The 12,198-nt window shown below is 44.4% G+C and overlaps 1 long non-coding RNA gene across 1 annotated transcript in view; it reads right to left on the minus strand.

The window, feature by feature from the left end:
* The window catches only part of LOC117366760, an 84,151-nt gene that overhangs the window by 17,582 nt on the left and 54,371 nt on the right, over nucleotides 1–12,198 (minus strand). The gene's annotated exons all lie outside the window — the stretch shown is intronic.

A 12,198-nucleotide genomic window follows, 5' to 3' on the forward strand; every position in this document is an offset into this window, starting at 1 on the left:
ATGCATCTGTATAGTGTGGCCCATATCTAGTAACACTATAGAACTGATTAGTAATTGCATGATGAAAGGTTTTTATCCTGTATTAAACTGCATCAGAAGCTTAATTAGAAAAATAGATGGGGGGAAAAAAAGATTAAAAATGGATGGTTATTTTATGGCCAAATTCACTTTTTACATAACTGTTTTTCAATTGTTACTGGAAGTTGACAGATGCAACATCATTATAAATGAGTTTCTGAAGGGCTTTGTCTCTGTTTAAGTAAACAACCCCATATCATTTTATGTTTTCTCCTGCACTAATTAGTCTTGAGGGTGAATCCATGCAGCGTAATAAATTCAGTCAAAATATTTACTCTTCAATACAGTCTTGGAGAGATCGTATTCTGGGAAAAATCATATTGATAGCATTAGTTCTATAAACAACATTTTACATGTATGTATGCTGATTGCTTTGCTAAAGATGAAAAGGTGAAAATTCTACAGGATCAATGAATCAAGACATGGACAGAAAAATGGTGCATACTTTTGTGGACAAAATAGCATTGTAAAAGCCAATAGCGTACTACGCAGAAATGTCTGATCCTGTGACAGCAGTGTTTTAATGACTGTGGCTTGGATTTAAGAAAAAAACTCTTTATGGAATTATATATACATCTACACATTTAGACTTTACAAGCTTCTTTCAGAGACTAACATTTTTCTTATCTAATGTAATGAATACCATTTACACAACCGTATCCTTCTAAAATGACAGACAAAATTGAGTTATGAAACTTATTTTTAGCATAAGGCATGGCAATAAAGAAGCATCAACATCAGTGTGTAGCAAATAAATGGATCGATAGGAGACAAATAACAATAATGGAAATAAATTACTGTTTTGTGGTATAAAATATTCCTACCAAATTGCATCATTTTGAGTTATTGTTCAGAATAAGAACCATTGTTGTAGAGTGCTTGAGAAAATAATACTTCAGCTTCAATGTACAAGTGACCCTTCCTTTTTGCTTACACACAATAATTTAAACAGTGCACCCAAAGGTCAATTTTTAATTTTTATTTCTTTTCCCTGGGCAAGTTACTTACCGTATTTTCACCCATATACCGCGCACCTGTGTAAAACGCGCACATGGGTAAAGCGTGTGGGGAACAGAAATTTATGTTAAAATTTTTTACTATAGCACGCACACGCGTATACCGCGCATGCCGCCCCGACTCTCCTCTCGCCGCCCCGACTCTCCGTTCGCCACCCCGACTCTCCTCTCACCGCCCCGACTCTCCGTTCGCCGCTCCGACTCTCCTCTCGCCGCCCTGACTCTCCTCTCGCCCGCCCCGACTCTCCTTTCCGAAGGACCGCTCGCACCCCCACCCGAAGGACTGCTCGCACCCCCACAGCCTCCCCCCTCCCCCTCCCGCATGACATCAGAGAAAGGGCGGGACCTCCGGAAGAGGAAGCAGTGCAGCGCAGGGCTCAGAGAAGGGGCAGGACCGCCGGCAGAGGAAGCAGCTGGGCTCACTGGCATCCGGAAACAATGGTAGGCAGCTTCTCCATGCGGGAGGGGGAGGGGGGAGGCTGTGGGGGTGCGAGCGGTCCTTCGGGTGGGGGTGCAAGCGGTCGTTCGGGGTGGAGGTGCAAGCGGTCCTTCGGGGTGATGAATCGGACGTCGGGGGGGAACTATGTAAAAAAAATTTGTACAACGCGCTCACGCGTATAACGCGCATGGTTATGCACGGTTTGTAAAATTGTGTATAACGCGCGTGTTATATGCGTGAAAATACGGTAATCCTCCATTGCCCCAGGTAATTAGGAAAGGGATTGGGGCTTATATACTGCCTTTTTGCCATTTTACAATCACACTCAAAGCAGTTTACATACAGGTTCTTCAAGCATTTTTCCTATCTGTCCTCATGGACTCACAGTGTATCTAATGTACCTGGGGTAGCGAAGGATTAAGTTACTTGCCCAGGGTTACAAAGAGCAGCTTGGGGTTTGAACCTACAACCGCAGGGTGCTAAGGCTGTAGCTCTAACCACTAAGCCACACTCTCCTCCTAGATAGATTGAGGCCCTCTTTTACAAAGGCGCACTAAGGGCTCCTTTTCCGAAGGTGCGCTAGCGTTTTTAGTGCATGCACCGGATTAGTGCGCGCTATAGCACGCGCTAGCTGAAAAGCTACCACCTGCTCAAGAGGAGGTGGTAGCGGCTAGCACGTGCGGCATTTTAGCATGCGCTATTCCGTGCTCTCTGTCTATCTCAGGAGGGGCTACCGCAGTATTTGCACCCGAGGAAGGAGCCTCAGGAACTTCGGGGCTCAAAATATCTTTATCCCCACCGGCTGTGCATTTGCCACCTAATCCAGTGCAGGAAGAGGCTGAGAGCATGTACGATGAAGACCAGAAGGACCCGATGGGCCCATGCAGTGGGGAGACTACCTCGGATCAGGAAACTGAGTCTACAACTAAGCAAAGACCCGAATCTCTCGGTTCCCCGAAGGTGACACTGGACAACATTTGGATGGTCCTCCAAAAACTCGAAGCAGCCATTACTAAATCAGCTACAGAAATCTCAGCTATCGTGAGTAAACTAGATAATCTCTCAGCAGCAGTACAAAATATAAAATTGGAAACAACTAAATTTGATCAAATTGATAAAGAGATTGCCTCATTGCAGAGTTTATCTGATAATTTTGCCAAGGAAAAAATTTTCTCTCAAAGAAAGATGGAACAAATTGAGAACTTCAATAGAAGACTCAATTAAGAATCCTGAATTTTCCTAAAGGTTTTGCAATTATACCCTTGGATATGTTTAAAAAAATATTTGTTAGAGAACTTGAAGTTTTCCCCGGATTCATTACCTCCAATCTATCGAATATACTGAATCTAATCAAGCTGAGGGACAACAACCTATTGACTTAAATAATATAACTCAGATTTTGGAGAGCTCTTAGGAAGAAATTGAGTATAGGGGCACATTGCTTGTTTCTTTTATTTTTGAGCAAGATTTGAATGCAATAATGAGGCTATATTTTCGCTCTTCTCAAAACCCTTTCTTCGGTCAAAAAATATGGATTCTTCCAGATGTGGTAAAAACAACACAAGATCGTAGAAAAGTAAATGTTTAGTTAGATATGTTTTCTTCGTTCCTGAGCAACTTTGAAGTTTTTTGGAAGTTAAGAACTTAATTCATAGTTGAAGGCAGCTAGAAGTTTGAATGTAAACGGAGAATTATTGAACACGTTAAGCCTTTACATTTAATGTAATTTGTTGCATAAGAAGAGATCTCCTTATCTCATTACCTCTTGATTCTCTCAATTTTCTTTCTTTTTGAGGTCTAAGAAAGAAGTTAATTGTTTCAACTTAAGAATAATGGAATGAAATAATTTTTTTAATTAATATTTCCTTTTAATTTGGTTTGGGAATTATCTTGTTTTTAATAATTTTGCCTGACTCTGTATTTCTGTAACAAGTTAATGCTGGTGAAAATTATTGTGAAAAATTATAACTAAACAAACAAACAAAAAAATGTCATGATTAAAGTGATTATGTTCCCTAGTCATATCTATTCAAGCTTTCAAGAAATAAGGGTTGGTGAGTCCCTCTCTTCATATGATTAAGTTGTTGTATAATAAACTTACAACTTCAGTGATAGTCACTGGGGTTTTATCTGTTTTTACCCTTTGGGGAGGAGGACCAGATAGGGATGCCTGTTTTCCCCTCTTTTATTTATTATTTCGTTATAGCCTTTGGTAATGAAGCTAAGAGTGGGCAAGGGGTGCCAGGCCTCTGGGTGGGAAAGGAGGAAATCAAAAGTATGGCATTTGCTACTTGTAACCAGTTCCAGGTCTCTGGAACATGTTCTGGATTTATTTAATCAACACGGCAGGGTATCTGGCTTAGTGTTGAATCTGGGGGGATATTCTTATGAGGATTGGGCTGAGGCATTCCCATTATGGAAGGTAGACTAAAAACCTTAAGTATTTGGGTATTTACTGGTACTTAACTGTCAAGGTGACTGATGCATATAAGGCAAATTTTGATGTTCTAATGGATAAATATGTAGACTTACTCAAGCTGTGGGTGAATCTGCCTCTAAGTTTATTAGGAAGAAGTGCACCTTTTAAAATGGTTTTATTTCCTAAATGGCTCAGACTTTTCCTATGTTTTTAATTACATGGGACTTGAACAGGTTTCAAAAAGTTTAACTGTCCTAATTTATCAGTTTTACTGATCTAATTTATTGAAAATTTTTCTATTACCTTCTTTATTGTTTTCTATTATATTATTTTAAACTTTGTTAACCAGCTCGAGTCCTTGCTGGAATGATCCAGTATATAAGATGGAAATTATGTTATTTCTAGGCCATAGACCTTAGATTTCCACCCACTACTATCCTTAGATTCCAACTACTGGAGTTGCCGTCAAAGCTCATTCCAGCCTATTTAAACCATCTCATTATTTGCGGGATTCAGACTAGAGAATGATACGGTGGCAGTTTACCCGCGGCTACTGCGTTTAGCCGCGGGTAACCCGCCAAAAACAGGGAATGAAAATTAGCAGCCTCTGCGGGGACGGGGACAAGGCCATCACCGCCCCGTGGAACGGTGAATGGTCTTGTCACCGCAGTGAGGCATAAAGGATCGTGTGGTCCCCGCAGCTCCCACCCGCCCACCCGCACGCTGGCTCAATCGTTTAACCAGCTTCCTCTCTCCACCTCACCTTAGTTTGCCGGCTTTCTTTTTCGGCGACCGGAACGCTTTCAAAAGAGCCGCGCACCCAACTGGAAACAGGAGGTTGCAGCAGAGCAGAAGATTGAACTTTGAGCAGCTGCGCGTGCGCGGCTCTTTGAAAGCGTGCCGGTCGCCAAAAAAGAAAACCGGCAAACTAAGGAGAGCTGGAGAGCAGTAGCGTACCAAGAGGGGGGCGGGAGGGGCGAAAAAGGTAATGGTGCCAGGCCTTGGAGCACCGAGGCAGACCGCTTCTCCCCCCTCCCAGCCGAACCCCCGCTGACCCTCCTATCTCTCCCCCCCCAAGTGAACCTTTCCGACCCTCCCAGCGAAAGCAGCAAACCTCCCTCCAGTAGTGTCGGCTTTCTCCTCCCTCTGCCACATCACTGATGACGTCATCAGTGACGCGGCAGAGGGAGGAGAAAGCCGCGAAGGAGGTTTGCTGCTCTCGCTGGGAGGGTCGGAAAGGTTCACGGAGGGGGGAGATAGGAGTGTCAGCGGGGGTTCGGCTGGGAGGGGGGAGAAGTGGTCTGCCTCGTGCTTCATTACCTCCTTTGGGCAGCAGCAGCGTTTACAATTCGCTGCTGTAGCCAGCTTCAGGCCTTGTTCTCTGCCGTGTCCTGCCTACTTCCTGTTTTCATGAAGACAGGACCCGACAGAGAGGAAGGCCTGAAGCGGGCAACAGCAGTGAATTGTGAATGCTGCTGCTGCCCGATGAAGTTCAGGACATCAGGACATCGGGGAAGGAGCAGGGAGATATCGGCTGCTGGCTTGGGGGTGAGGGTAGGGAAAGAATCGTGGAAGTGGAGAAATTGGCACGATGGCTTTGTGGGGGCTAGGGGGAGAGAGAAAGAAAGGAAAAATAAAGGGGGGCCAAGGGGAGAGAGAAAGAAAGGCAGAAATAAAGAGGGGTCAGGGGGAGAAAGAAAGAAAGGCAGAAAGAAAGAGGGGGTCAAGAGGGAGAGAAAGAAAGGCAGAAAGAAAGAGGAGGGCCAGGGCGAGAGAGAAATAAAGAGGGAGGCCAGGGGAAGAGAGAAAGAAAGGCAGAAATAAAGAGGGGGGCCAGAGGGAGAGAGAAAGAAAGGCAGAAATAAAGAGGGGAGCCAGGGGAAGAGAGAAAGAAAGAGGGGGGGGGCAGGAGAAGAAAGAAGAAGGACCAGAAGAAGGACCAGAGACTTATGTTCTTATGTTCTTATGTTCTTATGACTCATGAAATCACCAGACAAAAAGGTAGGAAAAATGATTTTATTTTCAACTTAGTGATCAAAATGTGTCCGTTTTGAGAATTTATATCTGCTGTCTAGGTAAGTTGGGGGAGGGTATCCACTCACATTCCAGAGCAGTAAGGAATCATCCTGTGGAGGCGAGACACAACCGCTCTTCTGAGCCCAAGGTAAGCACCCATAATACGCATGACAGCCCTAGCAAACACAAGGGATGGAGGGCCATGTATGTCATTGCACACAGTTTAGGCAATAAAATTCTGCAATTGGAGACCGAGATAGTGAATGCCGACCTAGATGTGGTGGCGATATCCGAGACCTGGTTCACGGACTCTCATGGGTGGGATATGGCTATACCGGGTTACAGTTTACTTCGTCGAGACAGAGAGGGCAGGTTAGGCAGAGGGGTAGCACTATACATTAAAGAAGGCATCAAAACCACCAGAATCACGGATGTTAAGTACACCGGGGAATCCCTCTGGGTGAACCTGGCCAGAGGGAGAGAAATATGCCTGTATCTTGGTGTAGTATATAGACCTCCAAGACAACCGGAAGACAAGGACACGGAACTAATCGAAGACATAGAAAATATCACTCTACGGGGGGACGTTGTACTAATGGGAGACTTCAATATGCCGGATGTAGACTGGAACACACCTTCAGCAACAACCAGCGGCAGCAAGAGGCTATTAGCCTCCATAAGGGGAGCACGTCTCAATCAAATGGTAATGGAGCCCACTAGGGCCCAAACGATCCTTGACCTAGTACTCACCAATGGGGAAAGCATCTCAGAAGTCTTCGTGGGAGATAAGCTAGCCTCCAGCGATCATAACATGGTATGGTTCCACCTGAGGAAAGGTTTCCATAGATCAAACACTAAAACAAAGGTACTCAACTTCCGAGGAACAGACTTTGCACGCATGGGAGTTTTCGTCCATCAGGCGCTCCAGGACCAAACTGAGACAGGGAATGTGGAGGATATGTGGTCATCCCTGAAATCTGTCATACACGAGGCAACCGGCCGTTACATAAAATCATCACATAAACGGCGAAGAAAAGACAAACCCCAGTGGTTCACCGCAGAGATCTCACGTCTCGTTAAGGAGAAGAAAAACACATTTGCTTCCTTCAAACGCACGGGGAAAAGCGAAGATCAACTGCTACACAGGATCAAGTCCACAGAGGTCAAAACGGCAGTCAGGGAGGCCAAACTTCGAGTGGAAGAAACTCTAGCAAACAACATTAAGAAAGGGGACAAATCCTTCTTCCGGTATATCAGTGACAGGAAAAAAAACACAGACGGGATAGTACGCCTGAGAAAAACGGACGGGAATTACGCAGAATCGGATCCCGAAAAGGCCAAACTAGATGAATACTTCTGAATGAATGAATGAACTGAATGAATACTTCTGCTCGGTCTTCACCTGCGAGGCGCCAGGGTCCGGCCCTCAACTGAAGCCACAGTCAAACACAAAAGACCCGTTTCAGAATTTTAAATTCACACCCAGCGAGGTTTACTTTGAGCTAACAAAACTTAAGGTGGACAAAGCCATGGGACCGGACAATCTGTACCCCAGAGTGCTCAGGGAGATAAGTGATGTCCTGGCAGAACCGTTAGCCGTGCTCTTCAATCTCTCACTGAGTACAGGGACAGTCCCCTTGGACTGGAAAACAGCTAACGTTGTTCCTCTGCACAAAAAGGGTTGCAGGACAGAGGCTGCAAATTACAGACCGGTGAGTCTGACATCGATAGTATGCAAACTCATGGAAACACTGATCAAACGCCAATTGGACACGGTCTTGGACGAAGGGAATCTACGGGACCCCAATCAACATGGATTCACCAAGGGTAAGTCCTGCCAATCAAACCTCATCAGCTTCTTTGACTGGGTAACAAAAAGACTGGACGAAGGAGATTCACTGGACATAGTGTACCTAGACTTCAGTAAAGCTTTTGACAGCGTCCCACACCGCAGACTGTTAAACAAGATGAAATCGATGGGGTTAGGAGAGACTAACGGCATGGGTCAATGATTGGCTGAGTGGCAGACTTCAGAGGGTGATGGTTAACGGTACTTTCTCTGAGACATCGGAGGTGACCAGCGGGGTGCCACAGGGCTTGGTCTTGGGTCCGCTCCTCTTCAACATATTCATAGGAGATCTGACTCAAGGGCTTCAAGGTAAAATAACATTATTCGCCGACGACGCCAAACTATGTAATATGGTAAGCAAGAGTAATTTACAAGATAGTATGGCGCAGGACCTGCGTACATTGGAATGCTGGTCCTCAACCTGGCAGCTGGGCTTCAATGCTGGGAAGTGTAAGGTCATGCACCTAGGTAGCAGAAACCCGTGCAGAACTTATACCTTGAACGGGGAGACCTTGACCAGGACTTCAGCGGAACGAGATTTAGGAGTAATCATTAGTGCAGACATGAAATCTGCCAATCAGGTGGAGAAGGCTTCCTCAAGGGCAAGGCAGATGCTGGGTTGCATCCCTAGAAGTTTCGTCAGCAGAAAGCCTGCTGTCATAATGCCATTGTACAGGACCATGGTGAGACCTCATCTGGAATACTGCGTGCAATTCTGGAAGCCACATTACCGCAAAGACGTGCAGAGGGTCGAGTCGGTCCAAAGGATGGCCACCAGAATGGTCTCAGGGCTTAAAGGTCTCTCGTACGAAGCAAGACTAAACAATTTGCAGCTCTACACTCTCGAGGAACGCAGGGAGAGGGGAGACATGATTGAGACGTTTAAATACGTCACCGGACGTATAGAAGTGGAAGATAACATTTTCCTTCTCAGAGGCCCCTCAACCACAAGGGGGCACCCGCTCAAACTCAAGGGCGGGAAATTTCACGGCGACACCAGGAAGTATTTCTTCATGGAGCGAGTGATTGATCAATGGAACAAGCTTTCAGTACAGGTAATCGAGGCAGGCAGCGTGCCAGATTTTAAGAATAAATGGGACGCCCATGTGGGATCCCTACATGGGTCAGGGCAAAACATTGGCTAATCTTAAGGGGAGGGTCTATAGAGTGGGCAGACTTGATGGGCCTTGGCCCTTTTCTGCCGTCATCTTTCTATGTTTCTATGTTTCTATATTTGCACTATGGCCCCCTTTTACTAAAACGCAATAGCGGTTTTTAGCGCAGGGAGCCTATGAGCGTCGAGAGCAGCGTGGGGCATTCAGCGCAGCTCCCTGCGCTAAAAACTGCTATCGCAGTTTAGTAAAAAGGGAGGGGGAATATTTGTCTATTTTTGTATAGTTGTTACTGAGGTGACATTGCATAAAGTCATCTGCCTTGACCTCTTTGAAAACCCGCGGAATATAAATGATAATTAACATTTTCTCTGCGTACAGCATGCTTTGTGTTTTTAAAATTTTATTGTTGGTAGATCATTTTGACTTGGCCACAAAGGTAAGGGGGAGGGAGCTGCTGAAAGACATCTAGTAATCCTTGCAGGCTTGACTGTGCAGGGAATTATTTTTGTAAAATCATGTTTTGTTATGTGACTGGCATTATCTAGACTTTAATTTCTATGAATGAATAGAATGAAAATGATATAAAATTACTTGCTTGCGGGGACCGCGTGTTCCGGCTCACACAAGGAAGGAGGGGGTGAAAGGGAAAAAGTTTCTCTTCCTTGGAAATAGATTCTGAAGTGACCTCATCAAAGAAGACCAGCACCAAATGTACAAGAAATCCCTTAAACAATGTCAAAAGAGCCCAAAATAGAAAACTGCTACTGCCTTGAGACTCCATTATTGAAGGAATAAACTTGAAATCACAGAAGAGACAGGAAAAGGTTAAATGCCTCATGGAATCCTCAGGTACAAAACACAAACCAAATTGTGAATGAAATCAGAGCAGACAGTAAGAATTATAAAATTGATGTCATTATCCATCTGGAAAAAAAGGCATACTAGAAATAATGCCTCAGCAATACAATTTTCAGAAGTTCTATTTGCTCATGGTAAGGGAGAAGAGAGACTGCTAGTGATGGTGGGGGGACTGATAGAAGATATGAAAGAAGGGGGGTAGAAAGGAACAGATGGTAAGGAGGGAGGGAAGGGTGATGGTGGAAAGGAATAGAACAGACATTGAAAGAGGGTAGAGAGGAACAGACCCTGAAAGGAAATGTGGAAGGCAGAGTGGGGAGAAGACGCTGGAAGGGAAGAAGACAGATGCCAGACTATGGGGGAGCGGAGGGAAGAAGATGGGTGCTAGACGGGGACGGTGACGGGGCGGTGAATGGGATGGCAGTGGTGGTGACGGGGCGGTGAAAGGGATGGTGGTGACAGTGACGGGGCGGTGAAGGGAACGGCGGTGACGGGGCGGTGCAGAGGATGGTGGGCCGGGGACGGTGCAGTGACGGGGACAGATTTTTTCCCCGTGTCATTCTCTAATTCAGACCATGAAAGTCTGACCAGCAACATCCTCATGTTCCAAATTGCTCGGGCTTGCATTGAAGCCTTCCCAGTCTTAATTCAATTTATACCATTCATATTCTAATTAGAGATCTTCTGTGATCCTCTCATGCTTTTTTGAATTCGGTCACCATTTTCCTCACCACCACCAATGTACATGAGATCTATTTGCATGCACTGCTTTCAATGCATATTCATTGGGGAAATCCTGAAAACCCGACTGGATTATGGCTCTCGAGGACCAGTGTTCCCTACCCCTGTTCTAACCCTTCGACATTGTCGCTCACAAACATATTGAATAGAATTAGCCTTAGTACTGATTCTTGAGGCACTCCACTACTTACCTTTTTTTCCTCCGAGAAAATTCCATTAACCACCATTCTCTGACATCTGTCTATCAACAAGTTTCTAATTCAGTTCACCACTTTGGGTCCTAACTTCAGCCTGTCAAGCTTGTTCAAAGGCTTTACTGAAATCTAAGTAAAGTACGTCTAGCGCACGTCCTCAAACCAATTCAAATAATTCAATCAGATATGTATGGCATGATTTATCTTAAGTAAAACTATGTTGTTTCATATCTTGTAACCCATTAGATTCTAGGAAATTCATAATCCATTCCTTCAGCAATGTTTCCATTATTTTTCTAATAATATAAGTGAGGCCTGTACAGAAAGGGTGGTAAATGCATGGAACAGTCTTCTGGTAGAGGTGGTGGAGACAGAGACTGTGTCTGATTTCAAGAAAACCTGGGATAGACATGTGGGATTTCTTAGAAAGAAAAAGAGATAATGGTTTCTGCAGATGGACAGACTGGATGGGCCATTTGGCCTTTATCTGCCATCGTGTTTCTATGTTTCTGTAGTTTCCTGCTTCATCTCTGTGACTACTTTTGTGAAGAGGGACCACTTCCACACTTCTACAGTCCCACAGAACCTCTCCCATCTCCTGGGATTTATTGAACAAATCTACTCCATTCACACATGTAACTTTTCCAGTTGATTGCAGTTCTTCTCCAGTATTTTCTTCCATGTACACAGAACAGAAGTATTTGATTAGCACATTTGCTTTTTCCTCATTATTCTCCACAAAACAGTTTATAGCTTCATTCAGTCTTGCGATTCCATTTTTCGTCTTCCTTCTTTCATTAATATACCTGAAAACATTATTTTCTCTATTTTTTATATTTCTAGTTGAAAAATACTGAATGTTCTATACACCAAGTTCTGATTGGTCAGCTGAAACCAGCCAGAGCTTAGTTGCCTTGGAAACAGCTTTGCTGTCAGTTGGCCAGAAGGGTTGAAAAACTGGATGAGAATGGGTGTGTTGCAGGGTGGCTCGTATATGAGAAACCCTATTGTGACTGTGTGTAACAGAATTTGTATGAAGAAAGGAAGAATGTTTTTTAATGAAAGTTTAGAGTGATAGGTGTATGCTTTGGGAGAAAATATAGAATTTCTTTGGAAATGTTTATGATTAGTGTACATAAAAGGGTTCTTTAACTAAGAAACGCTAGCCGTTTTAGCCCACGCTAAATGCTAATGCATCCATAGACTACAATGGGCATGTTAGCATTTAGTATGTGCTAAAATGGCTAGTGTGTCCTCAGTAAAAGGACCCCACAGGAACTGATACAAATGACCTTGGGTGGCACTGGTGTGACTGTGCGCTCATGGGCCTGAATAGTATGTGAGTTGGGTTTGATGTATCCTGAAAAGGGATATGAAGAGTGCCCTGGTTTAGCATAGGGAAACAAGTGAAGAGGTAACTAAATAGGGAATTGCCTACAGTTTTATTCAGGGTTTTGTATCCTGTTATTCTGT

This window comes from Geotrypetes seraphini, chromosome 1 (assembly GCF_902459505.1).
Source record: "Geotrypetes seraphini chromosome 1, aGeoSer1.1, whole genome shotgun sequence".
Taxonomy (NCBI): domain Eukaryota; kingdom Metazoa; phylum Chordata; class Amphibia; order Gymnophiona; family Dermophiidae; genus Geotrypetes; species Geotrypetes seraphini.